This window comes from Vulpes lagopus, chromosome 11, assembly GCF_018345385.1.
Source record: "Vulpes lagopus strain Blue_001 chromosome 11, ASM1834538v1, whole genome shotgun sequence".
NCBI classification, from domain to species: domain Eukaryota; kingdom Metazoa; phylum Chordata; class Mammalia; order Carnivora; family Canidae; genus Vulpes; species Vulpes lagopus.
Genome location: NC_054834.1, coordinates 109538066 through 109562651, shown reverse-complemented (window position 1 = coordinate 109562651; position 24586 = coordinate 109538066). Strand labels below are relative to the sequence as shown.

Genomic DNA, 24586 nt, shown 5'->3' with positions numbered 1-24586 from the left:
ACAGTGACAGATGTAAAAGTACGTCTACATTCTCACACATCTGCAGCTGTAAAGAGCTGAGGAAGGCCCACCCCCTTCAGAGAGTACCCACTCTTTAGCCCACCACAGTACCACCCACCCAACGTGCTTTCAGTATACACATACTCGTTGGTCTCTACAGACCCTATTTGCCAAAACTGCTCTAAGTGTAATGGGATGTCTCTTGGAAGAATTAATATCGTCAAAATATCCATCCTTCTCAAAGCAACTTATAGGTTGAATGCAAACCCTATCAAAACACCAATGACATTTTCCACAGAAGAAGAACAGACAATCCCACAATCTGTATGGAACCACAGAAGACCCCAAACAGCCAAAGCAATCTTGAGAAAGAACAAAGCTGGAGGCATCATGTTCCCTGATTCCAAACTCTGGGACGAATCTGTAGTAATTAAAACAGCATGGTACTGGTATCAAAGCAGACACACAGATCAATGGAACAGAAAAGAGAGCTCAGAAATAAACCCACACATATATGGCTAATTAATTTTCAACAGAGGTGCCAAAAATACACAACGGGGAGAGCTTCAGCCCAGCAAAGGAAACTATCAACAAAAGGAAAAGGCAATCTACCAAACAGAAGAAAATATTTGCAAATCACATACCTGATAAGGGGCTAGGGGCAAAAATATATTTTTAAAAACTCATAAGACTCTATAGCAAAAAAAAAAAACAAAAACAATCCAGGTAAGAGAAATGTGCAAAAAATCTGACTTTTTTTTTTTTTTCTTAAAGACACAGAGGTGGCCAACAGGTCCAAGGAAGGATGCTCTGTATCACTCATTGTCAGGTAAACACAACTCAAGACCACAGTGAGATATGGCCTCACACCTGTCAGAATGGCCAGTATCAAAAAGATAAGAAATAACAAGCATTGGCAGGGACATGGAGGAAAAGAAACCCTTGTGCACTGTTGGGGGGGATGGAAACTGAGGCAGCAGTATGGAGGTTCCTGAAAAAAAATTAAAAATAGAACTACCCTGAGATCTAGGAATTCCACTTCTGGGTATTTGTCCAAAGAAAACAACAACACTGACTTGAAAAGGTGACACACGCACCACGGTCACTGCAGCATCGTTCACAACAGGCGAACTATGGAAAATCCCAGGTGTCCAATGATGGGTCAATGTGGTATATGTATTCACTGGAATATTATGCTAACTAGTATGATCGTATAAAAAAGAATGGAATGTTGCCATTGTGACCACATCGATGGGCTTCGATGGCACTTCGCTAAGTGAAATAAGTCAGACAGAGCAGGACAGCCACGGTCCGATCTCTCTCACATGCAGAATCTAGAACTAAACAAATAACCAAGCTCATAGATCCAGAGAAAGAACCGGTCATTGCCATGGGGGGGGGGGGGGGGGGGGAGTGCGGCGGAGAAACAAGCAAACTGCTCGTTTTGCTTGCTTTTTAAAAGCTAAGTAAATTGAATTTTTAAAATTCAATTGCTTTTTAAAATTTAAATAAATTGAATTAAAGAAAAAAAAGTATAAGGAAGTCCCCCCACCCCATCTTAAAGAAACCCTTTGTGTAGTGGAACCCAAGTCTCTTTCCGGTGTCTATACTGGCTCTCCTATTCCACGGAGAGGGCACAAAATACATGACTTTGTGCCACTTTGGCATGTGGATTATGTGGAGCTGAAGGCAATGAAGACCCAGCAGACTCAAGACAAACTTTTACTTCTCCCTCAACTACCCAAAACAGTGTAGAAGGGGGCCTGGCGGGATCCCTGGGTGGCGCAGCGGTTTGGCGCCTGCCTTTGGCCCAGGGCGCGATCCTGGAGACCCGGGATCGAATCCCACATCAGGCTCCCGGTGCATGGAGCCTGCTTCTCCCTCTGCCTGTGTCTCTGCCTCTCTCTCTCTCTCTGTATGACTATCATTAAAAAAAAAAAAAAAAAAAAAAAAAGGGGGGGCCTGGCCCCAAAACAGAACTATTATCAGAGATGACTCTTTATCTGAAAGACCTTTCTGTATGTCAAGTGAGCATCTAATTGCCAAACCTCTGTTCCTCTTACTGTCCTGTGAATGACCCTCCTCCCCTATGGAGACCCGGGTTCCCATCCCATTCTCCATTCTTCAGCTTTATGGCAGTATAAACCTCAACTGACCTACGTATCCTGAGGTCTCATATTTCTTAAGGGGACTCCTGTAATTACGTCATTAAATGTTTTTTTTTTCTCCTGTTAATTTGTTTTATGTCAATTTATTTAATAGACTAGCCAAGACAACCCAAAGGGTAGACAATGTTCCTCCCCTACCTCACTGACGGGATCATGCCACGAAAGAACTGCCTTCAGGTGCTGTTTTATTTTTATTTTTTTCAGGTGCTGTTTTAAACACTCTACTTCCCAACTAACTCACCACACACACAATCCCATCAAAATGGTTCTCACCACAATTGCCAATGACTTGATGCCAAGTACATGAGACACACAACAGACACTTTTATCCGTGTCTTTTTTTTTTATTATTGGTTTTCTAGACTATTTAACACTGTTGATCATCCCCTCCTGAAATCTTGTTTGTTTTTAATCTTTGCTTTTATAACATCATAGTCTCTTGGGTTTTTTCCTCCTCCCTGGTAAATCCTTAGGGTTGTTTGTAGGCTGTGTTTTCTTTTCTTTTCTTTTTTTTTTTTAAGCTGTGTTTTCTACCCTGGTTAAAATATTAGTGTCTCTTTGAGCCATGTCATAAAGTTTCTTCCCACTATATAAACATTTGGAAGATCCTTTCTAAGCTAAAAACTCCTATTTGTAACCTGAAATCTGAATGTGTATACATCTATACGTATATATATTGTCAAGGAACAAGAATTCCTGTACCCTCAAAGGTCCTTCTAGCTGGACTAAAAATCAAATTGGCAGGAGACAGATTAACAGGAGAAATTTAAATTTAATAGCCTATGTAGGGGGAATCCACACAGCCGTGTAAATTCCAAAGACAGTCCAGTAGGATGAGGGACTAAGGCCGTCCCGGACTAAGGAGGAGCGGGTAGGGATCTGGGACTTAAAGGAAGGGTGGTAAGAGGAGCAGATGTCTGATAATTAGATGTCTGTCCTTCTATACATGTGGGCCATTTAGACAAACTTTATCTCTGTTAACAACCCATATTCTAGGAAAGATCTTCAATTTAGATTCCTCTTTGTAGCTAAGAGAGGGGAAAAATGTCTCTTGAGTCTCCACCGCCTTCAACTCAGAATAATCTTCATGCCAAAGTGGCCATTTTGGGGTGGCCCCAATAATACAGACACACTTATACCATATACACACACACATCACAAGCCCACAGCAAACTTCTTTGCTACAAATGTGTGTGTGTGTGTGGCTGTACAACTACCGGATATCCGTAAGGAGAGGACTCAGACACGTCAGAACGTGTCCAAAGTGGAAACCATTATTTTCCTTCAACAATTCTATTCCCACCTATATTTATTCTGTTGAAGAAGTGAAACACCCAGGTTGCCAAAACTAGAATTGAAGGGGAGAATTTGCCACCCCAAAATACGCCTCTGGCATAAGGATCGTCTTGAGCTGGCTATTTTTAAGAAACAGCAGATGTGAGAGAGCTCTGAAAACCAAATAGAAGTTACTCTTTTGTAAGGGACATTTGCATTTATAAGGAAAGTCTCCGTTGGTAAAAAGGTGTCTCCCTGTCACAGCAGGAAGAGAAGGATGATCAACCCTCTAGAAATTCTTCCAAAGGAGAAGACTTAAATCTGTGTTTAACAGCCATACCCTGTTTACTGTGCTTTTCCTGGAAACTTCCTGTCACTGGATCCCTACCCTCCTTCTTATCTTCAGATGGAGATGGCATTTAAGGTGATGGCTTCGGCCACTTTGGGGAGTTACTCAGTTTTTCTGGGTATCTCCCATGTACAGGAGGTGTACCTGTCATTAAACTTTTGGGTTTTTTTCCTATTAATCTGTGGTTTTTTTTCTCTTGTTAATTGGTCTCACCCAAAAACCTAGAAAGGTAGAAATAACATTATTTTACTCGCCACCAGGACCAACATTTATACCATCCTGTTGCCTACCTCACACAATCATTGACAAATCATCAAAATGTACGGATTTTTTTTTTCTTTTAAACATGATCTTATAAACTCGTATCTCATTACCATCACTCTAGACTACACTACCGTCTTCCCTTGCCTTGGCTTATTGGCAGAGCATTTATTGAAATATAAAATGCAGAGGACATCTTGTCACCACACTGCTACAATATTTCAGGATTTTTCATTGTTCTTTGAAGCGCAAAGTTTGGGTTAGAAAGCCCCACAAAATCTCTGCCGCGCCCCCCCCCCCCCACCCCCCGGCTTCATCTACAACAACTCTAGTCCTTCTTTCCCTTCCACTCTGTCCTCTAGCTCTACTTCAAGGCTTCTAGATCTATGGCTGGACTCTATAGTCACTCCTTGTGTAAGATTTCCCACATGCGTGAAACACTCTCCCCTTCCACTGCTGCCTACGGAGGCGTCTCCCCCTTAACATGTATGTCAAAACTCCTATGAGTGGCTCCAAGCATTCAAGAGAACCTTATAATACCCAAGCTCTAAAATACCATGAGCGGCCAAAGGTCAACTGTATTTCACAAAAAAAAAAAAAAAAAAAAAAAACTCAAGCTCTAAAATATCACAAGCTGCTAAAGGTCTAACAGTATTTCACCAAAAAAAAAAAAAAAAAAAACCTCCAAAAATATCAAATATTAAAATTAGGAGAACTTTGAATGTGATATTTTGATTAAGAAATTTTTGGGTTCTTTTTTTTCCCCAACTACTTAAAAATAAAACTTGGACTCCCTTAAGGGACAAAATGTTCTTTGAGGTTCTCTAGTCCCTCCTCTCAGTGAAGGAAAATGTTGTCAAATACCTAAGTGAAAAGTATTTGTCGTGTTATTAGAAACTATTAATATTAATGATTTTACATCTTAGGCTGTATTTACCCAAACCTTATCATTTTGACAAAACCAGGGGAAAATGGGATTAACAAAAGGTCAGATATTCTCACTCAACACGTTAACCCTCCAGTCGCATCAAATCGAGCAAAAGCCGAAGCAAGAGGCAGACACAATTTAGTCAATGGGTTAATCTTTATGCCACGTAGGACACAATGAACCAGTGCCCTGTCGCAGCGGAGTTGGAAGTTGCCAGGTCAGAGAGTGGGAACGAAGCAGCTCATGGAGCTGAGCCGGGGGAAAACGGGGGGTAATCGGGCCGTCAGCCAGGTGTCTAGCTGGTCACGTCCCGTAAAGGCACCACACGCACACCAGGGAGACCTCCCAGGGCTGGCGAGTCCTCCAGGACCACGGGTGCTCCTCAACTGCCCCCCACTCCAGGGGTCTGGCCATTAAGATGCCCTACTTCCCATCCGACTACTTCCCGGGTCCGCTGTGTGCGAGGAACCGTAGGCACTTTTGTGATCGTTTAAAAATCATAAAAAACACAGCACAAATGCTTAGGACATAGCACGCCCCAAAGCTGTTGGTAGGGAAGGAGAAATATTTCTTTACCTTTCCAGGCTCTTGACTGAGACTCTGTAACGCAGAAGAGATTTTATTTATAAACATATAAACCTATTTAAGTTTTGCATGACACGGGGCCTGCTCAAGAAAATGAAGACCTGAAGAAATGGCTAAACCTGTTTTCATGCTAAGTTTAAAGAAGAGTCACAGTCTTGGAAAGATACGGTAGGAGAAAGATTCCGAGCTGGGGGGACTCAGCAAGATGACCCAGGTTCCTCCCGGCGTCCCTTTGCCTTCAGAGATAAGGATGTTCTTCCCTCCTGGAATAGAGGATGATATCCTGGGGATTTCACGACCTGCTTCGGAGGAGGGTCAGAGTCCTCCCTTCACAGGCCGCTTCTCAAATTCTTTCAGCTTGAAACATTCAACACCCCAAGGTGCCGTAGTTTGAGGTGGCACACCCTGAGCCCCGGCGTATTCTCGTTATTTCTCTCTTATTCAGAAAATATGACTTTCGGTGTGGACTCACTGACAGGGGTAAGAAAGTAAGTTTAGAGAAGAGTGCGTGGGGGTTCCACAAAGATCCCACTAGGCGGAGACCATTTAAGGGAAGGCAAACTGTTTCCACTTCATCTGATTATTTTATGAGTAGAAGCTGGATGCCAGTTATCTCGACACTTTTCCTCATTTTATGTCTGCTGCGACCCAAGTTATATTTTCTATCAGAACTCTCAGAGTAAATAAGAAGAGTCCTTTTTACACTCATTGCCATACCAAGAATGATTTATTCACATTCAAAAAGACACAAGAATGTGGTTCCCTTTTAAGCCAAGGAAAGGTCAGAGGGCACTCCCATTCCCCGAGGGCAAAGGGATGCCCCCCCCAGGACAATCCCTGAACAAGGGCTCAAAAGAACAATAATCCTCTGAGAATGGCAGCACTTTGTAGGATCCGGTCCCTGTGGCCCAGCTTTGAATGAAGGTCATGATCTCACCCAGGAAGCATCTCAAGCATGTTTACTGCATTTTTATGCAAAAGCTACTGCCCGTCCCCATCACAGTAGGCCTCGTTACTCTGGGTATCTCCCTCAGTAACTATTCTTCTGAGGCCTCTTTTATCCAAGCTACTGCCGCCCTGTTTCCTTCCAACCCAACGCGGTGTCCAGCCCTCAACCTGCCCCAGGAGAGGGCTCTGAGACCACGGCCTGTTCTTCCCTGAGGCCCTGACCCCACTGCCACTCTGCTTTACACAGGCTCCCAACAAATGCAGATTTCCACCTGCGGTTTCACCAACTGCTCTTCTCCATCCGCACCGTCCATACAACCTTTCCCTGCTTCTCACCCCCCTCATCCCAGCTAACCTGCTCCTTGGGAACTCGCTTACCCCGTGACACGGTTAGATCATTCCTGGTTTTGCCTGCCTGCCCCTCCTGCTGAAGCCGACGGGTAACCACCCCCCCACCCCCACCCCCACCCCCACCCCCCGCAGGGCGGGTTGGTGCCCCTAAGTGTATTTCACAACTGCTTTGGCCAGTTCTCAGCTCTGGGCAATTCCTATCAGCTCGAAAGCAAAAACGGCAAAGACTCAGATATAATCGCCATACTTTGATAGAGCACATTACAAAAACCAATATGCAAAATGTTAAATCATCAAAAAAACTAACTCAAGAACATGGTGGCGGAAAATAATGAAATTGCTAACGTGTCAGTGAACTAGACTTTCATAAAACCAGCTCCTACTTAAAAGTGTATCGTAGGTCTGCATTTTCTTATACCTCTGTGAATGGATCTGTACTTCAAAATTTTCTTTAATTTTACTCCTATCAGCTTTATTTTTTTTTATTTTTTTTTATTTATGATAGTCACAGAGAGAGAGAGAGAGGCAGAGACACAGGCAGAGGAAGAAGCAGGCTCCATGCACCGGGAGCCTGACGTGGGATTCGATCCCGGGTCTCCAGGATCGCGCCCTGGGCCAAAGGCAGGCGCCAAACCGCTGCGCCACCCAGGGATCCCCAGCTTTATTTTTTAATATTTAAATAGTTATGTTAGCTTTAACATGGCTCCAAGCTTTAAATTATTCAGATGAGGCACTGAGTTTCCTTCAATGATTCTTTTTTGTTTTTTTTAAGATTTTTTAATTTATTCATGAGAGACAGAAAAAGGGAGGCAGAGACACAGGCAGAGGGGGAAGCAGGCCCCATGCAGGGACCCAACACAGGACTCGATCCCGGGACCCCAGGATCAAGCCCTGGGCTGAAGGCGGCGCTAAACCACTGAGCCACACAGGCACCCCATCCTTCAGTGATTCTTCATGTACATTTAATGTTTCTGATACACTAAAGCCACCAAAGTGGTGTAATGTTATGAAATGACTAGATTGCAAGTTCCTATTTCAAATTTATTTTTTTTGAATAATGTATTTCTGAGATATATGTAGAATTTACTCATCTCAGAATAAATTTATTTATAACTAATCTATTTACTATATTAAAGACATAATAATATTGCAGGTTTTAATAAAACATTTTTTATAGAGTAATAGCAATAACCCTATCCAGAGTTCACAAAATTCAAGTAGTCTATCCATTTTCCTTAATAGCCTAAATTATTACTTTGAAAATGTTTATTTCAAATTAAGATACCACTTAATAACTGTTCTAATTAAGACACTTTCTAAGTAACTAAAAATTCTAGTTCAAATTCATTTGAAACATTGAGAACTTCATTATCTCACATAACAGTAAATCCAGAAATATGGTAGGTTGACTTATGGACCCAACAATGCCATTAAGCACTTACGTTCCTTATGGGGTTTTTTCTGCTATCAATAATGCATTTGTTTTGCCCTCAAGCCAGATTGCCTAGTGGACAAAAGATGACAATTTAAACATCTATTCCAGAAAGAACCAGTATCAAGAGCTGGCACATGCCTTCTCACCCAATGTCTCCTCGCTAAGCATAAAGACATTTTTTCTACCCTACTTCTCTCCGGTTCTGTTAGTTCCCGTAACTGACTACGACTGGGATAAGGAAAAGGGGTCCCTCAATCACCAATCACAAAGGGAACAATGCCCCATGATTATTAGCTTAGGTCAACTGAAATTTCATTTTAGGAATGAACTGCCTTCCCTGGAGTCACGTGGGGCAGGGTGGATGACTGAATAGTTAATTATTTGAATGACCAACCAATAGCGTCTGCCACAAGGAAGGAGATAGGACTCTCAGAAGTGAAAATATGCTCATGGATCAATGTGCAGGAAATGGAAAGCAGAATTAACTCAAGGTAAAGGGTCACACGTGGCTTAAACTAATCCGCGCCATTCCAAGGGAACCTGACAATCCAACACAGAAATGACATAAAGAAGTGGCCATGATAACTCGACGTTTACCAGTAGAATGGACACAACGTGGAGCCAAAAGCAAGAAATAGGCTGAAAGACCATCATCTCTGATTGTGATCTTGAAGCTACTGTCAGATTTCAAATACAAAACAATTGCATTGCACCCACCCCTTGGGATTTTAAGGTGATTTATGAATGTGAGGCTCTATGTAGTAATTATCTCAAATTAATAAGTTTAAAGAGACTGCTTTTGTCATTTATCTCAAAGAAATTGAATCATCAGGTTCAAATATCAATACAAAAGACTAAGTTTATAAAATGGAAGTGTCTCCAGAGAAATGTCAAGCCAAGCAAAACGAAGAAAGGGAATATAGTGCAATAAATTACCCGATATATGCTTCAATTGTAGGTCCCCTTCATAACACAGGGATTTACTATACTTTTATGAATTCTACACTCTTATTTTCCAAAACTTAATGGCGCACATTTAGATTTTTCACCAATAGTGGTCATGAATAATACACATCTTATAACCAAATATATAATGTTAAGTAACTCAGTGACACATAGAAGAAACCACTTCCATATATTCATAAGTTATTAATTTTGCCCCTAGTATTCCCAGGAAATGGCTAATGTCGGCGTAATTACTTATTACCAACTAGAACATACTGAGGACTGTTTAACATATCTCTTCTCCCTTGTAAAACATACCTATTCTCTCCTGGAACTTAAAGTGTAGTGGAGGAGACAAAACATTTATATATGAAAAATAAACCAGCACCACAAGGCAAAATTCCCAGCTAAATCACAACTGTTCCAAATATAGTTAATGCTATAAAGTGAAAAAGATAAATCTGTTTTTTAAATTTACATGTTCTGAAATGAAATAAATCCTTCTTTGTTGAACTGTCACTAAGCAAGATAACCAAAAACTGCACACATGCTTCTTGAATAAAGCAACTAATCTAGAAAATAAGCATCATTTATTAGAAATATACTGTCAGAAATATTTAGGATATCTCTGTATAACTAACACATAAAACTGAGTTAAATAATTTATTTTAATCTCAGTAAATGGCAGCAAAACCAACTGGCACCTCTGAAAAAAATCAGTATAGGTGTCCAGGGATTCTTAACCTGTTTTGTGCCATAAATCCATTTGGCAGACTAGATAGGTCTATGAACCCCTTCTCAAAAGGTGTTTCTAGATGCTAAAGTAAAATAGAAATTATGTAAAAGAAATAGACTTAAAATAGTCATAATAAAGATATATTAAAGATATATTTTAAAAAGTTAGATATAATAAAGATATATTAAAACTTAAAACATAGCTACACGTCTATAGATATACCCATATATGAGAAAATAATCCCAAGAAGCAGATGCAATTATTATCTCAATTTTGAACTAGTGATAAACATAAAAATATTTCAAAATATGTGCAGCCAAAGCAATTAGACATGACAATAAATAGCTGCAACTTCTGGAAAGCTACAGGTACTATTAAGGTGTGTGTGTATGTGTGGTGTTCACGAGAGAAATGATGTTGTTGTTCCTATTCAAGTTCAGGGACACCCTAGAGTATGAAACGGAGAACACGCTCAGCTCCCTGTGACTCCAATTGCACGTTAGTTAGATCTGGAGAGATGGGGAAAGAAAGGAAGATAAGATAGTAATTCTTCAAGATCATTTATCCAGTTAAAGTTCTTGAACTTCCACAGGTAATCACGAATGACTAAGGTCATCATGAAGACAGAAAGGAAAAACATCCCTACAGTTCCAAAATCCCTAAGTCGCTCTGTTAAACCACTTCCACGGTTAGATTTCCGGCCTGTGCCACTCCATCCCTCTGGAAGGGCCTGCCCCGCCTTTGCCTGAAAACTTATCTGCATCCTTTGCCCACAATCATCTCCACCCTTTGTTTTCAGATACTGCTGCCCCTAAAGCTGATGAAGAACCCCACCCCTACTCAGTCAACACCCTCGTCCTTACTAGGGAGTTCCACAAAAACAAACAAAAATTAGATTACAGAGAACACCACACACCTTGACCTTTTTAAAATACATTACAAAGCACTCTTCTTAAAACTTTTTTCAGTACTTAACCATGTTTTAACTCACTCGGGTGGAAATCTGGGTAAATTAACCTATTTGCTGTTAAAATTTCACTCTAAAATATAGCACTCCCTTGATGGTTGTAAACAGCTAGGAGAGAAAGAGAGAGGCTAAAATCAAGTTTCTTCTCTTATATCAAATTTTAATTACTTTAGATTTGGAGATTTGCTACCACGGCACAGATGGTTCTGTTTGCTTTTTAGCTAAAGCGCTGTCTGAGATCAATATTACCTCATTTACAAACTAAGTGAGAAAGAGAGCTCAGCTATCATGTCATGAAATATTATATAACCATTTGACAATGTTACGTAGCCAAATCCTTAATGATTCAGTTAGTAGGTTATTTATGCTCCATAGTTCCTTCTACCCAACCTCCGGACAAGCTGGTTTCAGTCACTTCAATAGTTACCACCATTTCTACAATCATTCAATCTGCTTTTTTGTTGGCCACTCGGGCACAGTTTATTAAGTTCCTTGGAATTCTTAGAGGACTTGCGGTTGAAATTTCGGGAAACAAGCCAACTATAACACCTGATAATCCTAAGAGAAAGCTATACGATACCAGGAAAACATCACATTTATACCCAATGCTCACTTCACCATACCTTCTAACTATTCCAAGCAGGGAATTCGCCTTCTTCCAGTAGTTAACTAACTGCACACGTGCCCGTGTTCTACTAAAAAAAAGTAGAAAAGGTCTCCACGATTATGTCACCGTCAGAGCCATTAACCAAGAAGGTGGGTAGAAGATCTTTCCCACTACTTTTCTTTTTTTTTTTCTTTTTATTTACGATAGTCATACAGAGAGAGAGAGGCAGAGACACAGGCAGAGGAGAAGCAGGCTCCATGCACCGGGAGCCCGACGTGGGATTCGATCCCGGGTCTCCAGGATCGCGCCCTGAGCCAAAGGCAGGCGCTAAACTGCTGCGCCACCCAGGGATCCCTCCCACTACTTTTCTCTATCTTTATAGATATAAATAAAAGCCTGAAAACTCCTTCAAAATTTGGAAGGGCAGGAGGGAATTCAAGCATCACTAGCCACAGTTATCTAAAAAAAGATTTTAAACTAATGGGTAAAATTGGCCTAGAAACATCAATTAATTGAAGTTACTTTTCCCTATAAAAATATACCTAGCACAAATAGAGAAACCTCAAAGCATATATACAATTATATGTCATAAATACTTCATACGGATATAAATACACGTATAGAGATTAAGTCTATATATATATACAGATACAAAGAGGCATTAGTCACCTAAGTCTTGGACATTTCTAGGATATATTCTGAACTTCCTCTTCAGAAAGTATATGAACAATATGTAGATATATTCATATAATGTTAATATCAAAAAAATAAACGTAAGATTACAGCCTCTATTACTATCTAGATTGTTCTCTTAGGTGTACTCTAGAAAACATAGAGTGTCGTCCAAAACTTCTTTAAAAAGCTATAATCACAATTGTTACGTAACTACCTTACTCATACTATGCGACCCGCCTTTCCAACACTATCCTTAAGTGCACCATATGGAAAGATGAAACAAATTCCAAATTTACCATAGGACATCATTTCAATGAGGGCAGGAAATGGGCATTTATCTCTTTGTACAATATTTGTGTCAGTTAACTGTCTTCTCATAAAAAATAATCATGAGTTGTAAGTATCATTAGGGCAGCTGAAAACTTTTAGTCTAAAAGAAATACAAAACTAGCAACTAACAGAGCCTAAAAACAGTATTAAGCACCTTCTAAGCCTGAAACCATGACTTTCCGTCATGATCCTTAAAATAAAGGTCTGATTTGAATTTCATATCTCCGTTGCTTGAAAGCAGAGAGATTTCTCTGCTCAAAATTTACACCAATTTTCCTCTTCCAATATGAATATATTTAAGTCCCATAGGAACGAGTTTAAGTTTCTTGATCTGTAAATGTGTTAAGGCAAAGCACTATTAGATCCACTAACCTCTGAAACGTTTAGGGACCAGGGCTCAGGTAACCTTACGGTTGACTCCTGTAGTAACTACTTTTGTAGTTATTATTATATTCAAATAAAATAACTTTTTTGTCCTTTGAAGTTTTAGAAAACTTTACAGAACGAATCACAAACAAAATGCTCTGCTAAGTGAACTCTAAATAAAAATTATCTAATATTCAGCAGTGAAGATTAAAGAATTTCAAGATTTTTAATATAAAATCAAATGCAAAATTGGATATTTTCCACTAAAATTATTACTCATTTATCCTCGAGCATTGACTTGTCCTTTGATTATTCCTGAAAAAAAAGTGCCTATTTAATACATTGACCCTTTCACCTGAAAAAATAAACATCCATGCATACGATATAGCACATTAAACTATAAAAATAGGTAGTTTATGTTGATAATTGACATGTGAAACTAAAAATGAAATATTTCACAATTATCGTGTGTGGAACAAGGACATATGTTATAGGTAGCAAATGGACAATAAATTATATGTTGGTAAAATGCTGGTAGAAAGTAAAATAACAAAAATCACAGTGCTAAGAATTTCAGAGCTAAGATCTGAAACCAAGCCTGCGGTTTCCTCGGACATAAAAAATATGCAGCAAATATTAATTGAATTAATTAATGAAAGGCTCCTAAATCTACCCTCTCACCTCTTAAAAGGAAACCGTTGTGGCCTTTGGGAAAAGAAGTTTGCTTGCACACCATAAATGTAATTTTAGTCCTCAAGTGTTATTTCCGAGAAAGGAGCCAGATCCTGCAAATATATCTGGTAACTTCTCATAAAGGCAAAATTGAGCTGGACTTCAAAAAAAAAAAAAATAACTGGTCCTGACTATAAATATAAACCAAGAGAAAAATAATTCGCTGATTGTATTTTTCTGTCTGAGAGAATGACTCAGCTGTAACCATCACAAAATCTCACCCAATATTCTCAAAGATTAAAACCTGATTAAACTAAAGCTAGGATCCAAATGCAAAAGTAGTAACTTTTCTAGGAAATGCAGCCCAGTCGCTGTAACGTGTGGACTAGATACAATTACCGTTTTACCCCCATCCTTTCCACTGAATCCACTAAGAAACTCTGTGACCTTTATATTTCTAAAACTATTAACATAATTTCATCTCACAGTAAACTCGTAATTATGTAAAAAAAAAAAAAAAAAAGTTTCTTTGCAAGTTTAGAAACTGAAGTCCCAGGGGAGGCCCTGCCGAGGGGATCCACAGGGGTCCCAGGGCAGGCGCGTGGGCCGCATCTCAGACTCGCCGCTCCGTGGAGACGGAACCAAACTAGCGCTTTGTGCAAATCAACCCCCAAACCCAGGAGGGTGAAAACCAAAGTCCCGGAAAAGGAAGGAAGGAAAGCAGGAAAGAAGGGAGGGAGGCAGGGAGGGCGGGGACACAAACTCCACGCAGAGGAGTGACCGCGCAGCAGGCCTGATGCGGGGCTCGGGCAGGAGGGCCCAGGCCCGGGGTCCACGCGGACACGCGCGCTCACCCGACTCGCTCGCCTTCAGGAGGGGGCGCCGCCCACACGGCCCACGCCTCGCGGCACCACCCAAATCGGTGCCACCTGAGAAATCCAAATTGACGGATTCCGTTCAGGTGGAAACCGGCTGCTCAGAGCGCAGAGCGCAGGTCCTGGCTTCCTGCCCGCGGGCGCACTGGGGGCGCAAGGAGCTGCGGGGTGCAGGGAGGAGTTTCGGGGCGCAAGGAGCTGCAGGGTGCAAGGAGGGGCGGCGCGCAAGGAGCTGCGGGGTGCAGGGAGGAGTTTCGGGGCGCAAGGAGCTGCAGGGTGCAAGGAGGGGCGGCGCGCAAGGAGCTGCGGGGTGCAGGGAGGAGTTTCGGGGTGCAAGAGCTGCGGAGTGCAGGGAGGAGTTTCGGGGTGCAAGGAGCTGCGGGGTGCAAGGAGGACCTGCGGAGCGCAAGGAGCTGCAAGGTGCAAGGAGCGGGGCGCAAGGAGCTGCGGGGTGCAAGGAGTTTCGGGGTGCAAGGAGGAGCTGCGGAGCGCAAGGAGCTGCAGGGTGCAAGGAGCGGGGCGCAAGGAGATGCGGGGTGCAAGGAGGAGCTGCGGGGCGCAAGGAGCTGCAGGGTGCAAGGAGGAGCGGGGTGCAAGGAGCTGTGGGGTGCAAGGAGCTGTGGGGTGCAAGGAGCTGTGGGGTGCAAGGAGGAGCTGCAGGGGCGGTCGGGGCAGCGCGCAGCCCCCGCCCCCCCGGCCGCCCCGGGAGGGCTCCCCCAGCACTTGTCTCCCCTCCTAAGTCACGCCCCCTGCTTGCTGCCTCGGGCTTTTTTTTTTTTTCCTTTTTGGCCAAGAGGCCTGAGCTCAGTCACCCCAAAACTTCTCCCGGCAAAGCAGCCCCTTGTTTAAGCCCCAGGGCCCAGGTCCGTCCCCCACCAGCCCGCCAGCTCCGCAGGCCCTTCCAGGGGGGCCTGGAGCCCGGGGCGTGCCCCCCTCTCCGCCCGCGGGGCTAGCGGCTGCCCGAGGGGGCGCACGGGGGGTCAGGGCGCCCCCAGAACCAGCGGGCGGACCCAGAACACCCCGGAAGCTGTCGTTCCCATGTCCCTGCGACGTCCCTCTTCTTAGGAGAAGGTCCTTCAAGGACCCTAATAGGCGCTTCCCAGGGGGTGGCCCCAGCCCCGCAGCCCCGCAGCCCGCTGCTCAGCCCGGCCGTCGGCGCCCGGGAAGGGTGTGCGCATCCTGCCCCGCCCCGGGGCGCCCCCGGCACCTGCGCCTCCCCCCGCGCCCGCACCCAGTAGGGCGTCCTCGAAGGGCAGCCCTGCCCGGGGCCTCCCGCGGGACCTGGGAGCCCGGGGTGTGCATCCTCCGCCCCCCCCGTCCCCGGGACCAGAGAGCCCGGGGTGTGCATCCTCTGCCCCCCCACGGGGACCTGGGAGCTCGGGGTGTGCATCCTCCCCCCCCACGGGACCTGGGAGCTCGGGGTGTGCATCCTCCACCCCCCCTCGACCCCGGGACCAGAGAGCCCGGGGTGTGCATCCTCCGCCCCCCCACGGGGACCTGGGAGCTCGGGGTGTGCATCCTCCCCCCCCACGGGACCTGGGAGCTCGGGGTGTGCATCCTCCGCCCCCCCCGTCCCCGGGACCAGAGAGCCCGGGGTGTGCATCCTCCGCCTCCCCACGGGGGCCTAGGAGCTCGGGGTGTGCATCCTCCCCCCCACGGGACCTGGGAGCTCGGGGTGTGCATCCTCCCCCCCCACGGGACCTGGGAGCTCGGGGTGTGCATCCTCCCCCTCCCCCCACGGGACCTGGGAGTTCGGGGTGTGCATCCTCCCCCCCCCCACGGGACCTGGGAGCTCGGGGTGTGCATCCTCCCCCCCCAATGGGGACCTGGGAACTCAGGGTGCCCGTCCCGCCTCCCCACAGAACCTGGGAGCCCGGGGTGTCCGCACCCCCGCGGACATGGAGCCCGGGTGTCCGCCCCCTGAGTGTGGGCCCCCCCCACCCCTGCCTAGGGGACCCCGAGCCCGGCCCTGGCAGGTCCCGCCGGCCCGCCCCGGGGCGCACACTCCCTCCGGGGGCAACAAAAGGGTCGCTCTGCTGCGCGAAGTTTCGCTCCGGGGTCTCCTCGCTCGGACCCCGCGGAGACGCCCCGGCCCCGGCCCCGGCCCCGGCCCCGGCCCCGGCCCCGGCCCGCGCCGCTCCCCGCGCGGCCGCAACAGGTCCTCGCCGCGGTTCCGGCCACGGGCCTCCCGCCGCCTCCCCGCGCTGGGCGACCCCTCCGGGACCCTGCCCTCCCCCCGGACCCCTGCGCCCTCCCCCCGGACCCCTGCGCCCTCCCCCCGGACCCCTGCCCTCCCCCGGACCCCTGCGCCCTCCCCCCGGACCCCTGCCCTCCCCGGGGCCCCCGCGCCCTCCTCCCCGGGACCCCTCCTTCCCGGGCCCCTGCCCTCCTCCCGGACCCCTGCCTCCCTCCCCAGGGCCCCGCGGTCTCCTTCCCGGGGCCCCTGCCCTCCTCCCGGGGGTGCTACCCCCCTCCCCGGGCCCCTGCCGTCCCCTCCCCCGCCCCCCGCGCCCCTCCCCGCGGCGGGTCCCCGGGGCCCGCACCCTACCTGCCGGCGGCCGGGCTTGCGCGGGGAGGGCGGCGGGGCGCGCGGTCCCCGAAGACCTGCCGGATCCGCGCAGTGGGGTCGACTCCGGGCGGGCCGAGCCGCGCGACCTCCTCCTCCTCCTCCTCCTCCTCCTCCTCCGCCGCCGCCGCCGCCGAGCCCGCGGCCCACTCGGAAACTTTCCCGGCGAAGAGTCGCCGCGGCCGCGGGAGCTGGGCCGGGCCGTGCGCCCCGGAACCCGCCGAGCCGGCCGTGGTGGCGCCGGGTGGAGGCCGGGCCTGCGGGCGGCTCGGCTGGGGCCGCGGGGCTCCCCCTCTCGGCCGAGGGGCCCGGGCGCCGCGGGCCCGCGCCCCCCCGCCCCGCCCCGCCCCTGCCCGCGCCCCCCCGCCCCGCCCCGCCCCCCCCGCCCCTCCCCCGCCCCGCCCTCCCCGCCCCTGCCCGCGCCCCCCGCCCCGCCCTCCCCGCCCCTGCCCGCGCCCCCCCGCCCCTCCCCCTCCCCGCCCGCCGCTCCCGGGCTGCGCTGACCGCCGGACGGGGTGCGGCGCGGAGAGGCCGCCGGGGACAGCGAGGCCGCCCCGCCCGGACCGACGGACCGAAGCCCCCGCCCCCCCGCCCCCTGCGCCCCGCCCGGCCCCGCGCACCTCGGGGGGCGGCACGCGCGGGCCCGGGGAATCTGCGCCTTCGCTTTCTTTTAGGTGTTTGGTTTTTATTTAAATCCAGTTTGCAAACCCGCAGGGGAAGCCCCAGTGCTCGCCCGGCAAGAGCCTCGCGGCCACCCGCACCCCGCACCCCTGCACCGAGCACCCCGCACCCTGCACCCTGTCCAGCGCACCCCGTCCCCCCGAGCCCTGCACCCCGCACCCACAACACACCGCACACCTGCACCCCGCACACCCCATCCTCCCCACCCCGTCCCCCTGCACCCGTCTCCGCATCCTGCACCCTGTCCGCTGCACCCGCACCGTCCCCGAGCCCTGCACCCCCGCACCACAACCACATCCGCACACCTGCACCCCGCCACCCCATCACTCCGCACCCCGTCCCCTGCACCCGTCCTCCGCATCCTGCACTGTCCCGCTGCACCCGCATCCCGTCCCCAGCCCTGCACCCCGCACCACAACCACATCCCGCACACCTGCACCCCGCACACCCATCACTCCGCACCCCGTCCCCTGCACCCCGTCCTCCGCATCCTGACACCTGTCCCGCTGCACCCGCATCCCGTCCCCCCAGCCCTGCACCCCCGCACCCACAACCACATCCCGCACACCTGCACCCGCACACCCCATCACTCCGCACCCCGTCCCCCTGCACCCCGTCCTCCGCATCCTGCACCCTGTCCCGCTGCACCCCGCATCCCGTCCCCCCGCACCCCACAACCTTCATCTCCGCACCCTGCACCCCGCCCTCCCGCACCCCCTTCACCACCTTCCTCAGCGCAGCCTCACCGCGGTGCTTCCCTACCCCGGGTACCTGCGTAGACTTTGCTCGCCCCCCCCCCAAGTTCCCAGGCCCCGAGCAGCCCACCAAGGGGGGGAGACGAGCGCCGCTGCTCCCCGCCCGCCTCGGCCGCGCTCCTCCTCTGCGCCTCGGAACCCTCCGGGTGCAGGGGCACAGCACCCCCGACCCCGGGAGACCCCGGGAGACCCCGTGAGGTCGTGGGTGCAAGGGGGCTCCTCCGGGTGCAGGGGCGCACTGCACCCCGACCCCAGGAGACCCCTTGAGGCGAGGGGGGCGAGGGGGGCGAGGGGGGCATCCCACAAGCCGTCCTGCACGGATGAGGGCCTGGACCGCTAGCGCCGGCTGCCCAGACCCCACTCCACTAATTGCCATTTCTAATGTGAAAGCATGGGGGGGGGGGGCCGTGTAGGGCGAGCCAACAGGTGCTGCAGGGGGCGGCTGACAGTCAGCGGGGCCGGACCCCGGGTCCCCCCCCCCAGGGTCCTGCAGTGACACGGGGTCACCTCACACGAACCCGGCCCAGGGCAGCGCCGGGGCGCAGAGGGCACCCGGGAAGCACGGTTCTTCCCTCCCACGGTATTTAACTGCACTTAGGATAAGGTGGTCCTGGAACTTTCCCCCAAAGACCTTGTTAACCGAATCAATTTCCTTCTCCCCGATGCTTTCTCCATTTAAAAAAAAAAAAAAAGAAAGAAAAGAAAAGAAAAAAAGATAGAGTTAGCAGTTTTCGAAATGGAAACTAAATTTAGGGATCACCTAGCTCTTGTCAGACTCGCTTATTTTAAATACAAGGTCACTGAAGTCCTAGAACCTTAACTGGCTTACCCCATATCCCGTGATTAGGAAGTGCTGGAATCAGGCCTCCTGCTACTTGCTCAGGGTCCTCCTCTAACTAGGTTTTCCCTTCAACCACAGCAGTCAAGCACGCGGTGGGATCATTTTATTAAGACCTTTGGTCTAAGGACACTGCTACTTTTTCTGTAAATAGCCTTAATTGAAATCATCTGTGAATAATTGTAAGTAAACAATTAATTTACAACCGCTAAAAAAATATAAGGATCGTGAGCACCAGTGCTAGCCCAGTACTTGGGAGCAGAGAGGCTGACCGCCCACCCAGATCCATGCTGATCTCACGTCGTTATGAATATACAAATCTTTTTTTTTTAGATTTTATTGATTCATTAGACAGAGAGAGAAGCAGGCTCCAAGCAGGGAGCCCGACGTGGGACTCGATCCTGGGTCTCCGGGATCACACCCTTAAGGCAGGTGCTTAACCCCTGAGCCACTGGGGCTGCCCACAAATCTTTCTCTTAACACAGCATAGGAACAGAGTGAGAGCGAGCCCCAGACTCCCTGGAACACGGCAGCCGAGCCCGAGCGCCTGCCCTATTTGGGGGAGAACCCCATCAGCCTTCAGTATGTTCCAGCTTCACTGGAACAAGCGCGGGGCCTACGAACGGACTGCAGAGGCCACGCATGGCAAGTGCCATCCATCCTATGACGTAATGGAACATCTCAGAATATGCACTTTCTTATTCATTCGCTTCCGATGGCTTTAAAGACAAGTTTTTCCAGACCCTTTCTCACCGTATTCAATGTCCGAAGTCCTGTGGACTTTCACGCGACCCCGGGTTCTCAGAGATAAGACTCTCTCTCCTCCTGAGTACACATCCTCTACTCCAGCTTCGCCCACCTTCGCCACTGAAATAATCCCGGGAAGACACCACCTTTAAGCCTTCTCTGTGCTCCCTTTCCATGAGGCTTGCAAGTTGCCAAAAAATCTATATATAATAACATAAAGTGCATCCACCACGGATGGATGGGTGGGGATGCGTGGATCCCCGTGAGGGCCTCTTCCCTGTCATTGCAGGCCGCGCCAGCCGAGACACGCTTTCCTATCCTCTCCCGATGTTTAAATTCTCCAAACTTGCTATCACTTTGTAGTTTTCGTAACCTGGCTTTTGATAGGAACCGTCTTACGAAATGGCTTAGAGGTATAAACACCTCAAGGACATCAGAACCAAGTTCTCGAGTCCCTGAGCCTGACCCCAGCCGGGGAAGGCATCGATGGTCCGATGGTCCGATTCCACCCAGACGCTCACATTTCCATTTAAAGATTCTTCGCATTTGTTGTCACTGTGCACAGAGACTCAGCCCCTTTCCGGTATTTTTCGAATTAATTTTCTGGCTCAAGCCAGTTGGAAGTTTCTCTTAGTTGAACTGAAAGAACCTTGACTAGGACAAAAAAAAAAAAAAAAAAACTACCTGTTTTCCTGATTTTTTTTTTTTAATTTGGAGAATAATTTTATTTTTGATTATTACAAAACTGCACCAAACCGGGATGCCTGGGTGGCACTGGCAGTCAAGCATCCAAGTCCGGGTGATCTCGGGGGGCTGAGCTGGAGCTCCGAGCACCCCGCACTCCACCTGGAGAGCCCTTCGCAGTCCTGGCCCCCGCCCCACTTGCATGTACGTGGGTTCTCAGACTTTCTCTCTCTCTCTCTCTCTCAAGTAAATAAGTCTTTTTAAGACATACACAAAAACATGCTGGTTGTTTAGCTGTACATTACTGCAAACCCATCATTTAGAGTATTTGACAAAAAAAAAAAATGTTTAAGAAAATAAAAGCCAAGACATAATTCAAAATTTCAGTTGTGTGAATTGAAAAGGGAGCATATTTCTTTTTTGTTATGCAAAACAGCCAAACTGTATTCATCGAGTTCCTGGGGGATCTGGGTCCCGGAATTAATGCGTTACATTTACTTTCTCCCTTCCATCATTTTATCTCTTACTGTGTTCTTGTCATCCCGATTAAGAATATGAAACTCATTGCAAAAAAAAAAAAAGAAAGAAAGAAAAGAATAGGGCCGGCACAAAAAAAACAAAGAAGGAAATGTCACCTGTATCTTCACCACCAGGGGTGCCCATCGCTGACGTTCGCGGGCGCCCTCCGGGTTAGGGCCCTGGGCGACGCTCCTCTCCAAAGCCGGGCCCGGAATGAATTGAGAGCTAGAGCCCACGTCCAGGATGGCGCCACAGTCCTCCCTGTCCGACCGCCAGACCCGTGGTCTGAGTTGGCAGCTTTAAGAATGCACAATCGAAACAGTGGCTCCTGGTTGTCCCCTTGGCAAGGGAGCCTAGTGTTGTTGCCTGAGGGGTGTGCATGTGCGTGTGTGTGTGTGTGTGTGTGTGTGTGTGTGAGAGAGAGAGAGCGCGAGAAGCAGGCCAAGACAGGGAGAGAGGAAGGGTAGCTGCAGCCTGCATGAGCCCCGAGGGCCTCCCAAGGTCACCCCTGAGCTACCGCCCATGAGCCCTTCCCCGGGCGCAGCTGAGGGCGACACAGGGGGACTGTCTCAGCAAGGAACGGGGGTCCGGGGAGGCCTGTGGCTCCCTGGTCTCCTTGTCCCCCGCGGGGCGGCGTAGGCCTGGCCCTGCCTGTGCGTGTCCCTAACTACGTTTTCCCATTATGAGCACACGAGGGCCATCCGCTCGCTTCCTGGGTGAGGCTCGGGTCACGATCGCTGAGTGAGATGTGGAAGTGTAAGGCCACATCGGGGTTTTTTAAAAATTCTGTCGTGTTGAGCCCACTTTGTTCGATGTGTCGGACGGTGAATGGCCTTCGGCCCCCAGCATCCCCTCTGCGGCGGCCGTCCCTCCCCTGCGAGGGGTAGCTGTCTTCTCAGGCGTCACCCCCAAACTATGGGCACATCTCATTCCCCAAGGAACTCCCAGGTCACCTGCAGACCATGGCTGGCACCCCCGTTGGGGTGATGGGCGTCTCTTATCTTCATGATTCCTTCTGAGGCTCGAGCTGCAGGGGGCAGGCCCAAGCGTCCCTCCGGCCGGGCCCTGTGTCCCCGCCGTCCAGGAGCACCCCTGGCTTCCCTCTCCGGGGCACATAGGGTGCTCAGGCCTCGTCTCGGTGGGCCCAGCCTCAGCCCTGCCAGGGCCATGCCCGCAGGAGGCTGGTCCTCACCACCTGGGCTGCAGCCTGGGCCGTGCAGGTAGACGGGGCCTGTACCCACCCCACCTCAAGTCACTCTTCGTGCTTTGTAATGATGCCAATGCTCCGGTGTAATCACTCCACGTGGGCTGCTCTGGTCTCCAAACAGCTTAAAGCTTCCAAACTATCGAAGTGAAAATTTCGCTCAGTAACTGAATTCTTATCATTTTGTTGACTTTCACTGTTAATAAAGCTGCGTATGTTTTCATACGGTGAATAAGCCATCTGTATTTTCTTTCCTGGACTGGCTTTCTGTATATTGTATTCATTTTCCTCTTTTCCCAATGGACTTGTATATGTTTCTTTTTCTTACTGATTTTTAAGGGTTCTTTAATATTATGCATTAATTAATACAGAGATTAATATGTATTAATCTCTAGCAAAAAAAAAGGTGTTTCCTTAAACTTAATTTCAATAATTAAATAATTTTGTTGATTCTTTTGGACTATGTAGAATTTTTTTAAATGTAGTCTTGGGGATCCCTGGGTGGCTCAGCAGTTGAGCACCTGCCTTCAGCCCAGGGCGGGATCCTAGGGTGCTGGGATCGAGTCCCACGTCGGGCTCCCTGCATGGGCCTGCTTCTCGCTCTGCCTGTGTCTCTGACTCTGTGTGTGTGTGTGTCTCTCATGAATGAATAAATAAAAATAAATAAATAAATGTAGTCTTGTATGATTTCGGGGGTGGGGGCTTGGTAATGCTTCTAGAGGCCTTCTACCCAAAGTACTCACCTATATTTTCTTCTAGTGTTTCACAATCTTATATTTTGCTTTTTCCACACCCCATTGGTTTGGTTTGGTGTGAAATCTAAGATAAGGCTTTTATTCTCCACCGCCCCCACCCCAGGATAATGACCTAGCTGTCTAACACTTTTTAATGAATGATTCATACTTTCTCCAGTGATTTTAGAAGTGATCCTTATCATACACTAATTGAAACATGAAACGGTGTTTGTTCACGGCTAACTCCCGGGCGCGGTCAAACAGTGTGCACAAGGCGGTGAGAGCCCCGGAAGGCCCAGGTGGACCGAAAGCCAGCCAGGGCCCTATGCCTGCTGCGCCGGTGAGCCCACGAGCCTAGACAGGGGCATCTTTTCTACCTACGACACATCCTCAGCTTCTAACCAAGCACCTGCCGAGCGTCCTTGGAAGGGGGCCCGAGCTTCTCCAATGGGCGCAAAGGCAGCGTACAGGAGAGCAGCACCCTTTCCCTTTTATCTCCTGGTATATTCCTGCAATAAATGAGGATGAATTACCCCAGCCTATAATTATCTAAAATATCTGGGAGGCAAGTTCTTCTTCATTATTTTCCCTTTAAAAATTCTATCAGTAAATAAATAAATAAATAAATAATAAAATTTAAAAAAATAAAAATTCTATCAGTATTCTCTCAAGTGTGGTTTTCCACATCCCCTTGGGAATCAGCCTGTTCAACTTCCCCACGGCGTCTTTGTCTTCCCTACTTTTGACCCCGACCCTCTTCTGTCAGAATTAGTGTAAATGTACAGGTAGACAGGTGCATAGCAATTTACTTGACTCCGTTCTTTATTGTTGTGTTTTGCTTCTGATCTGAAGCAGAAGGCCTCTGCCTCCCTGAGCCGGCTCCTGCCCCCCGCGTGGACCATCCCTACCCTCCCGCCGCGCACTGCCCGTCAGGTTCCCCACTTATTCCCCACTGAAGAGCGAAGCGATCCCTATTCCACGAGAACCACGGGATACAAATAACACTTAGGATGTAGCAGCCCAACTGTACAGCAGAAATGCGGGAAAACACAGACCTCAATCCGGGTCCGGTTTCCACTTCTAGTTCCAGTTCACGAGCACTCGCGACTGTAACGAATCTCAGACGAAAGCCAGTTGTGACCAAGAGAGAAAACCTTGGACGTGCTTCATGGAAAGGCCCAGCCTAATGACCAGGAGTCACCTCCTGATGATACGCTCCCCTGCCCCGGTGTCTGCAGGCCTGGAAAGTTTGCTCAAAGCAGTTTTATTTGCATGAAAAACTGCCGAGTCCAGAAAATATTTTGCCTGCTTGAAGACTCACATCCCCTAAAATGCAAAAATAGAACAGAATTTTATTGCAAATACAAGTATGCTACTTTTTTTTC

General features: G+C 48.7%; 1 protein-coding gene across 14 annotated transcripts in view; it reads right to left on the bottom strand.

Moving 5' to 3' along the window:
* The window catches only part of GULP1 (GULP PTB domain containing engulfment adaptor 1), a 218300-nt gene extending 200926 nt beyond the window's left edge, over window positions 1-17374 (bottom strand). For 3 of the 14 annotated variants that reach the window (XM_041773949.1, XM_041773953.1, XM_041773951.1), the window contains exon 1: window positions 17022-17373. The gene's annotated coding sequence lies outside the window, so the exon portion shown is untranslated. Of the gene's footprint in view, window positions 1-14452; window positions 14559-17021 lie in introns of those variants that run through there. The other 11 variants (XM_041773954.1, XM_041773956.1, XM_041773955.1 and 8 more) reach the window with 11 other exon arrangements.
* Between the last annotated feature and the right edge of the window lie 7212 nt (window positions 17375-24586).